We start from the raw sequence: 12055 nt of genomic DNA on the forward strand, positions 1-12055 counted from the left end.
AATTAATTGTACCTTAACTCTCATAGTAGAATCATAGAATTGTTTGAGTTGGAAGAGACCATTAAAAGCCATCTAGTGCATCTCCCCTGCAATGAACAGGGACACATACAGCTTGACCAGGGTGCTCAGAGCCCCTCCAGTCTGACCTTCAGTGACTACAAGGATGGAACATCCTCCACGTGCCATTTTACTGTTAGGTGACTGACATTTAACATGACTTTTGCCCTGTGATCCACACTGCGTAGAGACTTAGGCATGCCAGTGATATTTCTGAGCTGAAATAATAGGTGCTATCCCTGAGAGAGGTAAGTTAATTGATTTATTTAGCTCCTGATTTTAATTTTTTTGTTGCACTGGAATCTTGTAATGATTACTTAGTGAGTTAAAATCAGATTTTCAAGGGTGGCTCTTCAATGTCAACAAAGAGAAAAATTCATCAAGAGTTTCTTCTTTGCTGCTGGGAAATACTCCCCCCTAGGGAATGATGCCAACTGAGGACTGTGAGTGATTCTGGAAGCAGCAGGCAGGCAAATCACTTATTTTATTAGCTGTATTTTGCAGCCCAGTATGTTTATATAGTAGATACATATTTTGCATAACATCTATGGCTGATGTTGTGCTTTTTATCAGAGAGCTCTATTTTTTACAGCTGCTCTTTTAAGTGTCAGCAATGAGCATTTGTTGATGCCATCATCTGAGCTTTATATTGCTTTGTACAGTGATATGACTGTTCCAAAGCTTTGTACTCTGACAGAGATCTCACAGTTACTGGGGAGAGATGCTACCACACTTGAAATAATTTTCACTCTTTGCATGGCCACATTTATGGCATTTGTAAAACTCTGTGCAATTTTATGACATTTATAAAGCAGTCTCATTTTATGGCAGTTGGGAAGAACTTTGTTTTCCATGAAGAACAGGCTACATTGGTTTAAGTGGGAGGGCCTTTCAGTGACACAGAGGAATGAAGAACACACCCAAACTTTCTGGGCACAACAGAAAACTCTTTTGAGGATAACAGCAACTAAAGTGTTCTCTGTTTTTGCATACAAGTCATTTTTTTTGTGTGTGTGGTAAACAGTGTTTGCTGCTCTGCATGATATGTATGAGAAGAGTGCAGCAAAAGAATCATGGTAGTTAAGAATTGTAAAGCAAAACCTCAAGAAAAATATATGTTTGTATTCACGCAAACGTGAAAAAGTGCAATCATATCCAAAGACTGGTGAGTCTCTTGCATCAGCACTGGTAAAACTTCTGTGCTAGGAGACAGAGAAAAGGCTTTGGGACTTGACTGCTTAGTGTCCCCTACATTAGCTTGTCCCTTTTTGCAGGATGTTAATGCTCCCGTTGGTCAGAATTAAACAGAAGTGCCACTGAATACTGCAGTCATTTTTACTCTTTGCACCTATGTAACCTTTAACAGCTATGGACAACTTCACCCCTCCTCACCTCACTTCTGAAGGCTTCACCCTTAGCCATAATTGGAGAAAAATCTGGAGAGGGGCTGGAGGTGAGATTTCTTAGAGCTGCTAATTAGCTGATGTCGTCACATTAGAATTACAATCCAATTCCTTGGAGAGCTCCAGAGCTTCTTCTCCCCAGCTCCGGGACACATGAGGAATTTACCCTCAGAAAACAGGGACAGATGATTAGTGCTGACACCCTCAATTCCCTGAACAATCTGGTAGAAAGTGTTTTGTTTTAAGGGCCTTGGCTGGAATTAAAGATGTTCCTTTCAAGTTTATTTTTTCTTTTCTTCATCTTTCTTAAAAAAAAATAATAATAATTCACAAGCTAACTGAACAAAATGCGAAATTTGATAAGGGAAATTTCCTCTCCAGAACTTCTCAGTCTGGGAGAAAGGGATAAACAACAGCAGTTTTGCTGATGAAAAATTCAATTAGAGTTGAACTGCCATTGATTGTTTTGATTTCATTTGTGTTTATCTTTTAATTATGCCTTCCTCCTCTTATTACTACTTTTTCTGATTTTTTAGTCCTCTTTCTTTATGTGTGACTCAGGGGCAGCTGTTTGGTGAACTGGAATGAAAAGGCATGGTTCTTTATTTGCTTTATTTGGCACTCTGCATGGCAAAGACAGACTTCTAAGAAGACAACTATCAAGTTGGAAGGAAGTGTTGATCTGCCTGAGGGTAGGAAGGCCCTATGGAGGGATTTGGGCAGGATAAATCAATGGTCTGAGGCCAATTGTGTGAGCATCAATAAGACTGAGTGCTGGGTCTTTCACTTTGGTCACAACCTCATGCATTGCTGTAGGCATGAGGCATGGCAGCTGGAAAGTGGAGTGGATGAAAAGGTTCTGGAGCTGTTAGTTGACAGCCAGCTGAACATGAGCCATCAGTGTGCCGAGGTGGTCAAGAAAGCCTGGTTTGTGTCAGAAACATTTCAGCAAGCAGGAGCAGTGAGGTGACTGTCCCTCAGCACTGGTGAGGCCGCACCTTGAGCGCTGTGCTCAGTTCTGGACCCCTCACAACAAGAAAGACATGAAGGCCCTGGAGTGTGTCCAGAGACGGGCAATGGAGCTGTGAGGGGTCTGCAGCACAAGCCTGGTTGGGAGCGGCTGGGGGAACTGAGGTTGTTTAGGCTGGAGAAGTGGATACTCTCTACAGTGACCTGAAAGGAGGTTGTGGTGAAGTGGGAGTCAGCCTCTTCTCCCAGGTAACAATGATAGGGTGAGAGGTAATGGCCTCAGGTTACTCTAGGTGGGGTTCAGTTTGGGTATTAGGAAAAATTTCTTCTCCAAAAGAGCGGTGCTGCAGTGACACAGGCTGCACAGGGAGGTGGTGGAGTCGCTGTCCCTGGAGGTGTTCAGGAACAATGTGAATGTGGCACTGAGGGATACGGTTAGTAGACATGGTGGGGATGGGTTGACGGTTGAACCAGGTTCTGTGATTAAGATTATATATGTTACACTGAGGGCAGTAGCCAGATCATGCAGAAGCACAGCAGAGTCAGAAGCATACTTTCATGGCCACAGTAGGAAGATGGAGCCTGACTGAATGCGGGATTTAGTCTCCCTATAAATTCAGTGGGAAGAGTTAGGTGCACTTACAGACCCACATCCCCCACATAAAGTGGGAAGCCAACTCAAACATTTCAACATGGCACATGACCTATATCAGAGGCAGAAGCAGGAACTATTGCTGAAGGTATCTGTACCAGTGTTGAAGGTGTGATGATTGCCATAGAACCTAGGCAAAAAGCCATGGCTGCACCTTAGAGCCATTGTTTGTAGCTGTTCACCAGGATGTGAGCTCTACAATTCTGCTTGGAGGAAAATGGGATGCACCACTCTAATGTGGGGGAAGAATGGTTTTGGGATGGAAGGAACTTCTAAACAGGGTAATTGCTTTTCAGTCTGTGTCATGGTGCTGACAGGAATGCAGAAGTTGTGGAATCAGGAAAGCAAATGGGAACTAGCCTAACCAGGACCTAGTCAACAGGACAGTCTGCTGGGAGAAATGGGGTTGGGGCTTGTCTCCAGTTCACCATCCCCCCTTCTTGGGAAAATAAGGCACAAAATTTTCTTTCTTGTCAATCCTTATGCCAAGCAAGAACCAGTTATTATATAACCGTGCAGCAAAACATCTCCTTAGCTAGTGCTGTGTGCTGCAACAGCTCTGACAAGAGCTGAGAAGATGTTGTTTCCCAGAAGAGAAGGAACTAATTTTCATAGCTCCTTCAGCACTATTGTTTGCTGTAACACGAGTACAGATTTAACAATATGAAAGCAACAATGCTAAGGTAGCTCAGCTAAACATACAGAAAATAAAAGATGTGCCACTGTGTGCTGTTTTTGTATGGACAGCAGCTTTAATATTAGAGAGCAGTAAATTGCCTGGAATGATATTAAGTCTTGGAACACTGCTAATGCTAGTTTGCACTTGCCTAATTCCCAGTGCAACATCAATGGGCCTCCGGCAGTAGTTTTGTTCAGCAAATAGATATGAGAAGTTTTTTTCAATCATGCACCTATGCACCAATCTCTGGTTCTGCCAAAGATGGTGGATGTTTTCCTGTTTTCCTGTTGATATCAACTGGGACTGAGCCAGGCTCCCATAGTCATACTTGCAAGCTTTCCTGGAGTCACCCCAAGCACACAGTAACAAAGAGCTAAACAGCAGATTTTTACAAAGGGTAGATCAGATACAGTGTTTCTACATAACATCTTACTAGTTTAGTGACTGGTCATATAAAATTACTCACTGAGTAAGTAGTAAGTGCATTTTGAGGGTCAGCAAGGGCTCATGACACCCCCAGAAATGTTTTGGGTATTTGAGGGTTAAAAATCATAGAATCGTTAAGGTTGGAAAAGACCTCTAAGATGACCTAGTTCAACTGTCAGCCCATCCCCACCATGCCCACTAACCATGTCCCTCAGTGCTGCATCCATATGGTTCCTGAACACCTCCAGGGATGGTGACTCTACCACCTCTCTGGGCAGCCCGTGCCACTGCAGCACCACTCTTTTCCTAACATCCAATGTGAACTTGAAATGGATCTGCTTTTTGGAGTTTGCATCCACTTCAGACTTCAGTCAGTCCTCAATTATCTGAGTGAAAAGTGGGTGGGCTGTGAACACCTAGGAAGACAGGTGCTTGTGTGGGATGACGGGAGACTCTACATTTTTGCTCTGTAGTAGGCACAGGAAGGAGACTGTGACTTGAAGGCATTGCACAGAGGAGGAAAAAGATAGTCCTGGTCATGGAAGGTTTCTGGTGGCAAGGGATATATCACAACTAGAAGATGATGCCAAGGACAGAGAAGCTGCTGTTCAGAAGTGGCAGCAAGTCAGGTTGTTTGTATGAACTGGATGAATGCACAGAAATAACTTGATGCACACAGCACAAAAAGGAATAGCAGTGTGACTGATGCATGTACCAAAAGCATCCAATGCTGACCGTCAAAACACTCTCTGGATGCCAGTTTGGGTGTATGTTTGGGGTTTGGTCAGGTGTAGCTGGTTGTGTGTTTTTTACTCCTACTTTCAATAAAACAAGCAGTTTTCTCAGTAGAATTTATTCTTTGACCCAGTAGACTTTAAGCAGTTTCATTCAAGAAAACCACATGTACATACACACCCACATATTACAAACACACATACACTCATCAGATATATACATTTATATAATATCCTATTACTGCCTTTCAGTAAGTGACTACATAAATTGGGTATTGAAATGCCTCCTACTCTAGTCAGGTTCTTTCCATCAGAGTCAATGAGAATTTTTAGCTTTGTTCATACCACAAAGGATTCTTATCCTCATCATTGTTTCTCCCTCTCCAGTTATGCTCTGTGCAATACTGTAGGCTGAAGCTGAGTGAAGAAAAAAGTAGCTAAATCAAGCACTAAAAGGCATAGGAAACCCCAAGAGGGTGGAGAGAATACTCTGCTCTGCCCTCTTTTATGCTTGTATTGTGACAGTCCTTAATTAAGTGATTGCTGGATGCTTTTTTCCCTGTTCTGATTTCACTGGAAGCATGGGATGAAAGGACTCACTGAAAGACAGGTCTTAGGCAGGACCACTTCATTATTAATTGTGACCTTTCAGACCTTATATGCTGCCTGCCCTGGCATTAGAAGGACCCGGAGACCCCTGAACAATCTGCCATGCTCCTCCCAGGGGTGTCTGAGCCCCACATCCCATGTTTCAGGTAAGGGAATGTAGTCCCTCTGTTGCTGGAGGGAGTCAAGAAAGGCACAGCTGGAAAAGGCTGAGAGCACTCCTGGGCTTTGCACACTGCCATCAAGAAGTGCCAAATAGAGCTGTAGTGTGACCCAACCAAGCCAAACATGAGGAGAAGCCTTCCACAAGTGAACCCCAAAATTCAAGTCATCAATTAAGCATCTCCTGAGAACTCAGTGGTACAAACTTGAACTTCATCACAATTCTGATCAATTCTTATGCCTGTCTCTTTGCTCTGCAACTCCCCTATCTTGGCACCATGAAACTACAGGCGTCCTTGCTGGTGACATCTCCCTGGCCTCCCAGCAGAGCATCCTCACCCAAGCAGCTTTTCTCTTCTATTTATACCATCCTTTATACCATTCCTATTTTCCCTCTCTGCTTCCCAGTCACCCTTCAGGCAGAACTCCTTGTCAGCCCCACCCCTTTTCTGCAGAATTTTTTCCCCATTATTAGGCAGGGAATCTTGATCCTGTGGTTAAGGTGGTGGGGCACTCAGAAACCAGAGTCAACAATCTGCTGGCTGTCGTGAGAGTCTGGACCATGCGCTGCTCACAGCAAGTTAAAAAGTGAGTCTGAGGGGAAGCTGTGTTGAGCCATCAGAATAAGCATTGCACAGAGCATTGACTCTGTGCCTTTATGGCACTGAGGATCAAGGTTAGTGGGCATGGTGGTGAGGGGTTGACGGTTGGACTAGTTGACCTTAGTGATCTTTTCCAACCTTGAAGATTTTTTTGATTCTTCAGGGAATGCAACTGCTATAACCTGAAGGAGTTGAAATAACCCTGTGTGAACTGATACTCTTCAAAGACTGATACTTTGGCCAGATGACAGTTGTCGGTGGCAATGACAGCAAAAAACACCGCTGACAGAAAAGTCTGCCTCTGCTGGATTTCAAGCTCCTGCTCTAAGTGCTGTTCCCTTTTGAAAGGGTACCAGAATTTTGTCACATTGAGCAAAACAGCATGTTTTCCCCAGACTCTTTCTCAAAGAAGACTGAATCACTTAAAGTTAAGACATCGGCCTGAGGCAGACAGGTAACACAGAAAACTGTTAACTTGAAGGTTAAAATTTGGTAAAATTAGAAGTGTCTGAGAGTAGGGGAACTGCATGAAGGAGTGCTTGTTAAATGCCATCAATAAACGATCTCACAAAAACCTGCAATGCAGACTGAGATTTGAGACTCCTTGATGGAAACCTACATTTTTTTAAACGTAGGAGGGGTAATCCTGGCAATCATATGGTAGACATGCTAGACATAGTAGACACACTTACGTACCTATAAAATTGTAGAACCATTTGATTTGGAAGGAAGCCTTAAAGACAATCCGGTCCAGCTCCTCTGCAATGATCAGGGACACCTACAGCTCTATCAGGGTGCTCAGAGCTCCTCCAGCCTAACCTTGGATGTCTTCAGGAACAGGGCATCCACCACATCTCTGGGCAACCTGTGCCTCGCCATCCAGAATGTAAAAAACTTTTCCTTATATTCACTCTAAATCGCTACTCTTTTGCTCCTTCTTTCCCATGAAAACTGTGGAGAAGCCTCTCCTGAGTAGCTTCCCAAACCATCTGGTGTTTCATGACAGTAAGGAGGCACTTTCCATTACCTGCTGCCCTTACAAAGAGTGTGCACCCACTCCAGCCCCAGGAATCCTGTCAGCATTGTGAAGGATGGCCCTATGTTCAGGGCAGTAAAAAGAGATCAGCCAAAAGAGAATAAAGCAAAATTAGAAATAGCATTTGTTCTCTAAATGTATATGGGGAGGCAAAAGAAAGGAGAGAGGGAATAGCAAGGCTTCAGAGAGTGGAAAATGTGACAAGCAAGGTTGATGTTGCTGCAGGCTCTGAACGATTTCTTAGCTTCAGCAGACACAAACAAAACAAAAGGTACCATCCCTGAGTCAGGAGCGTGTTTCCTGCAGAGAAAGAAAGAGAAGTGTTAAATTAGCTCTTTCTATTCTTGAGGAGCAGATGAAATGGTTCTTTCTGCTGTTGTAAGTGTTTGAAACCATTAAAAGCTGACAAGGCCTAGGGGGTTTGTAAATAGCAGCATCTACTTAATTGAAGATGATGAAGAATTCAGTGAGTTTCTGCCCTGTAAACTTGACATCAGCTGCATGACAAAGATGAGGAATGCAATGGCAGAGAATGTGACTATTAGAGAGATTTGAAATGCAGAAAAAGGGGCAGCTACTATGAATTCATGGTGTGTGGTGGCTGGCTGATGCTCTTTAGCTCTTTAACATGCTGCAGATCATTTAAGTGGCCAGCATGTATCACGTGATATAGTGGTCCCAGAAGGGCCTGCAGCTACAACACAGGCTGTCCCATGAAGGCACATGCTGTCCCTGAAATGACCGTGAAAACAGCTCTTTGGGTAGTTAATTCTTTGCTACTTTGAGATGCAGATATTTATTTTTTATTTATCTGATTAAAAAATTAATCTGATTAGGTTCCCTTCTAAAACATTTGCTATAAAACCCCTTAGTGACTTTAACATCAAATTTATTTTGGATCAAATGAATGAAACAGCTCTGCAATCTTTTGAGAATCTCCCAGCTCTGCAGAGCTGGAATGAAAGGCTCTTTCCCTTCCCGCTCTTTCCATTCTGACAAGTTTCAGGAGGTCAGGGGTGAACTTTTATTGCTGGTCCCTTGAAAACATTAGTCTGTGTGGGTATCTTTGGATAGACACTGTACATGATGGATTTCAGCAAAGTAAGAATGTGCAAAATGGCCTGAAAGTGAGCTAAAAACTGGCCCAGGTACAGAGCAGGTTTGTCTGAATACATAAGAAAATAGGATGTACCACAAGAAATATTTTTTGAAAGAAACTTCCTGGGTGGATGAAAGCCCTCCTGAATTATTACACTGACTACTATATTTTGAATACTCTTATTTGCATCCAGACTTTTTGGTTCACCTCTCTGAGATTCACATATGTGTGGTCATTTGGTCCCTGAGTGAAACCAATATAATATTCTCAAATACAAAAACACACAAAACTATTGAGAGTTAAAAAGGGAAGAGAAAAAGAAGAGATGTTTAGGTGAGACCTACAGTCCAGGCTAAGGGGAGATGTGGGGTGATGGAGGAAGGGCACATTGCAGTTGCTTAGCAGAGTCAGGTCAGAGCACAGAGTGGGAAAAGGATACAGAGCTTGCTCAACAAGCATGAAGAACCAGATGTTTAGCTGCTTTAAATCACAGCTTTTTCTGACCTAAGGTCTAGTGCGTACCTGTTTGGAATTGCAGAGCAGGCTGCACTCTCTCTGCGTGCTCTCTTTCTAACTGTGGTAATCACAGAAAAGAAAAAAGGAACTCTCAAAAGTAAACAACTCTTTGCAAACCTCAGCTCTCTTTTCCAGCCACCCCCACAAAACAGCAGCAGCACTGATAACAGAAAAGCTTTCTAGAACCCCCTGGGCTCTCTTATTATGGTGTTGGTAAAAGTCTGCCAACTGGGAAACTTCAGCTAATAGCAAAAAAAACCCAAAAAACCCACAACAAAATTAGCTTTTGATCAAAAGAGCAACCACTGCACATGTTCCTCCTTGCTCTGCCCAGTGGTGTCAATTTCAGTCTCATATGTAGTCAGTTTTCCACATTAAGTAGTTTAAATAGGAGTTAGGCATCCTCATAATCCAGTTTCTATGTGGCATCCAACTTTTGTCCTGTACAGCCATGCCCTCTTCCTCTCCAGCAGCACAGGGTCACCTCTCCCCATTAGCTGATATGTAAATAAAGCTGATCTTGATCCTGCCAACTCACTGATCTCCCCTTCCATTCTCCCTGATGCATATTCACCAACTTATTTGGACTTTGTTCCAGTCTCCACCTTCTTGATTGGTGCTAATCTACGTCAGTTCTCGGACCTTGGTCATCCTTCTAGTTGTTTTTGATCCAGTTGAGAATCTTGCCCTGAATACCTATGACCCTGAGGGATTTACATGGAAAGATTAAGAACACAAGATAGCTAGGTGAGCTAAGCCAGGGCAGCCTGAGGGCTCAGAGGTGTCTACAGTGTGCAAACATCATTGACAAGATTGTCTTCCTTGTGCTGAAGGGGACTAATTTATCTGATATTGGTATCCTGGCTCACTGAGACAAGTTGGTGTGAAAACGGAAATAAGGTCTGTAAGCAGAGGGGAGAAATTGTGAAGGTTATAAGGGGTTTAGTGGGGGCCTGCAAAGAGCATCCACGAGGTAGGCTACACAGCCTTGTCATTTGAGGTAAAACCTCTAAACATCTACCATAAGTAATGATGCTTCATTTTTGTCATGGGCCAGGACAAGACAGGACTCTCCCATCACTCACTTCTGAGGTGTCCTTAGGTTAATATGACCTGATTGATGAGGTCAAGCAATAGCCTTCCAGGATGTTCAGAGGATGGCAGGGAATGTGTAACTCTGTCATAGAATTATAGAACCTTAAAATGGCTTGGGTTGGAAGGGACTTCAAGAATCACCAAGTTTCAGCCCCATTGTCATGGGCACAGTTACCAGGCGCTAGATCAAGTGTTAGATCAGGCTGCTCAGGGCCCCATCCAAACTGGCCTTAGACACCTACAGGGATGGGGTACCCTCTGCTTCTCTGGGCAGACTGTGCTGTGCCTTACTGCCACCTCAGTGAAAAACTTCTCCCTCCTCTCTTTTACTTTAAAACCATTCCCTCTTGTCCTATCATAATCTACTCATGTGAAAAGTAGATTTCCCTCCTGCTTGTAATCTCCCCTTAAATATTGGAAGGTTGCAATGAAGTCTCCCTGAAGCCTTCTTTTCTCCAGACAGAATAAGCCCAGAGCCCTCAGTCTGTTTTCTTAGGAGAGGTGCTCCAGCTCTTTGAGCCTCTTTGTGATCCTCCACATCTTCCCTGTGTTGGGGGCCCCAGACCTGGATGCAGTACTCCAGATGGGGCCTCGTGAGAACAGAGCAGAGGGAAAATCTTGTATTGCCCCTTGCCTTGGTGAAGTTATCCAGATCAGCCAAGGGAACAAAATGTTGTGACTGGATTTGAGCCTGAGCTCTATGCTGGGCCCCTTGGATAGAGATTATAATCATGCTTTTTTTTTTTTCCAGCTACTGGACTGCTGAGATGGACAGAGTTCTGGCAGGGACAACCGTAGCAGAGATGTTAGATTCTGAAGCAGTTCAGTGAGAACCAAACACCTCTGACTCTTCTTCCCTGATAAATCTGATTTCTTTCCCTAGACACCTACAAAGTAAGGTGAATCACAAGTGCTTGTACTCTGAAGTTAGGATTAAGTCATTGCTGCAAATTGGCAGGCACTGTGTGGTCAACTTCCTCAGACAACTTGGTCCTCTGACAACCCAGTGTCAGGAAGGTTTAAAGTATGTGTGAACCCCAAGCAATCCTGTAAGTCTGAATGACTTGGAGGGGTATAGCATGCCCCCAAGTCTGAGTGTGTCCAACCCAGTACTTTCTGGAAACACTGAAGTATAAAACAATGCAAAAATGGCATTCTGAGTGCCAGAGAAGGCATGAAATAAGTGGTCTTATCTACTTGCTTAGAATATAGATATAGGGTATGGTGGAATGGGAAAGACACCAATATCAGAGAAGATAGGATGAAAACTGGAAGGCTAAGTGTTGGAGTCTAACAAGATGCCAATGATAGGAACTGCCCCTCTCCCTGATAATTTGTTTTGGATGCACCTCAGAATAAAATTATGAAGTTTGTGAAAAACTAGCAGTTAATATTGAATCTCTCTGGAATTTGACCAGCTGTATCTACAAAAGTGGAGATCCTGCACGTTTCCTTAAATTTAGATCTGCTGTTGGGTGGGGAATTTTAGAACTTTATACATAAACAAGACAGTCCAAGCAAAATTGCTCTACATTAAAACAAATTATCCAAGTATTGGCATTGTGAGCCAAAAAAGTAATTCCAAGGCTTTCATTTTTCAAGATGAAGCTGATGAAGCTTACTCAGCACCTCTCAGCTCCAGCACCGGGCTTCTAGACAACAACAGAGACATGAAGTAGAGTTTCCAGATTTGGGGAAGGCATCTGGCCACGTAGGGAAGCTGGCATTGGATTTATCAGATAGACATACGGACTGGTCAGAAAGTAAACAATAATACAGGAAAGTTGTTTGATTTCATTTAAAAGACTGGTGAAACTGAAACATTCAGCATCCTAACAAAGATAAATAAACACATGACAATTACAGAATGTCATCAGTGCTACAGAAATTACTCCCCAAGATGAACTGTGCTGACTTGCAGCCCTCTTCTTGTGTGGAGAATCATGCCCACTGTCATCTAAAATCTTATTTTCGTGTGATTACAATGCCAATGCGTATCCCATTGAACAGGGACAATTC

General features: G+C 43.3%; 1 protein-coding gene across 1 annotated transcript in view; it reads right to left on the reverse strand.

Annotated features, from left to right (window-relative positions):
* Positions 1-12055, reverse strand: part of HMOX1 (heme oxygenase 1) — a 456522-nt gene that overhangs the window by 126131 nt on the left and 318336 nt on the right. The window lies entirely within an intron of this gene.

The sequence above is a fragment of the Cyrtonyx montezumae genome, unplaced genomic scaffold (assembly GCF_038088225.1).
Source record: "Cyrtonyx montezumae isolate F1298 unplaced genomic scaffold, pur_monq_1.0 scaffold_3, whole genome shotgun sequence".
Taxonomy (NCBI): Eukaryota; Metazoa; Chordata; class Aves; order Galliformes; family Odontophoridae; genus Cyrtonyx; species Cyrtonyx montezumae.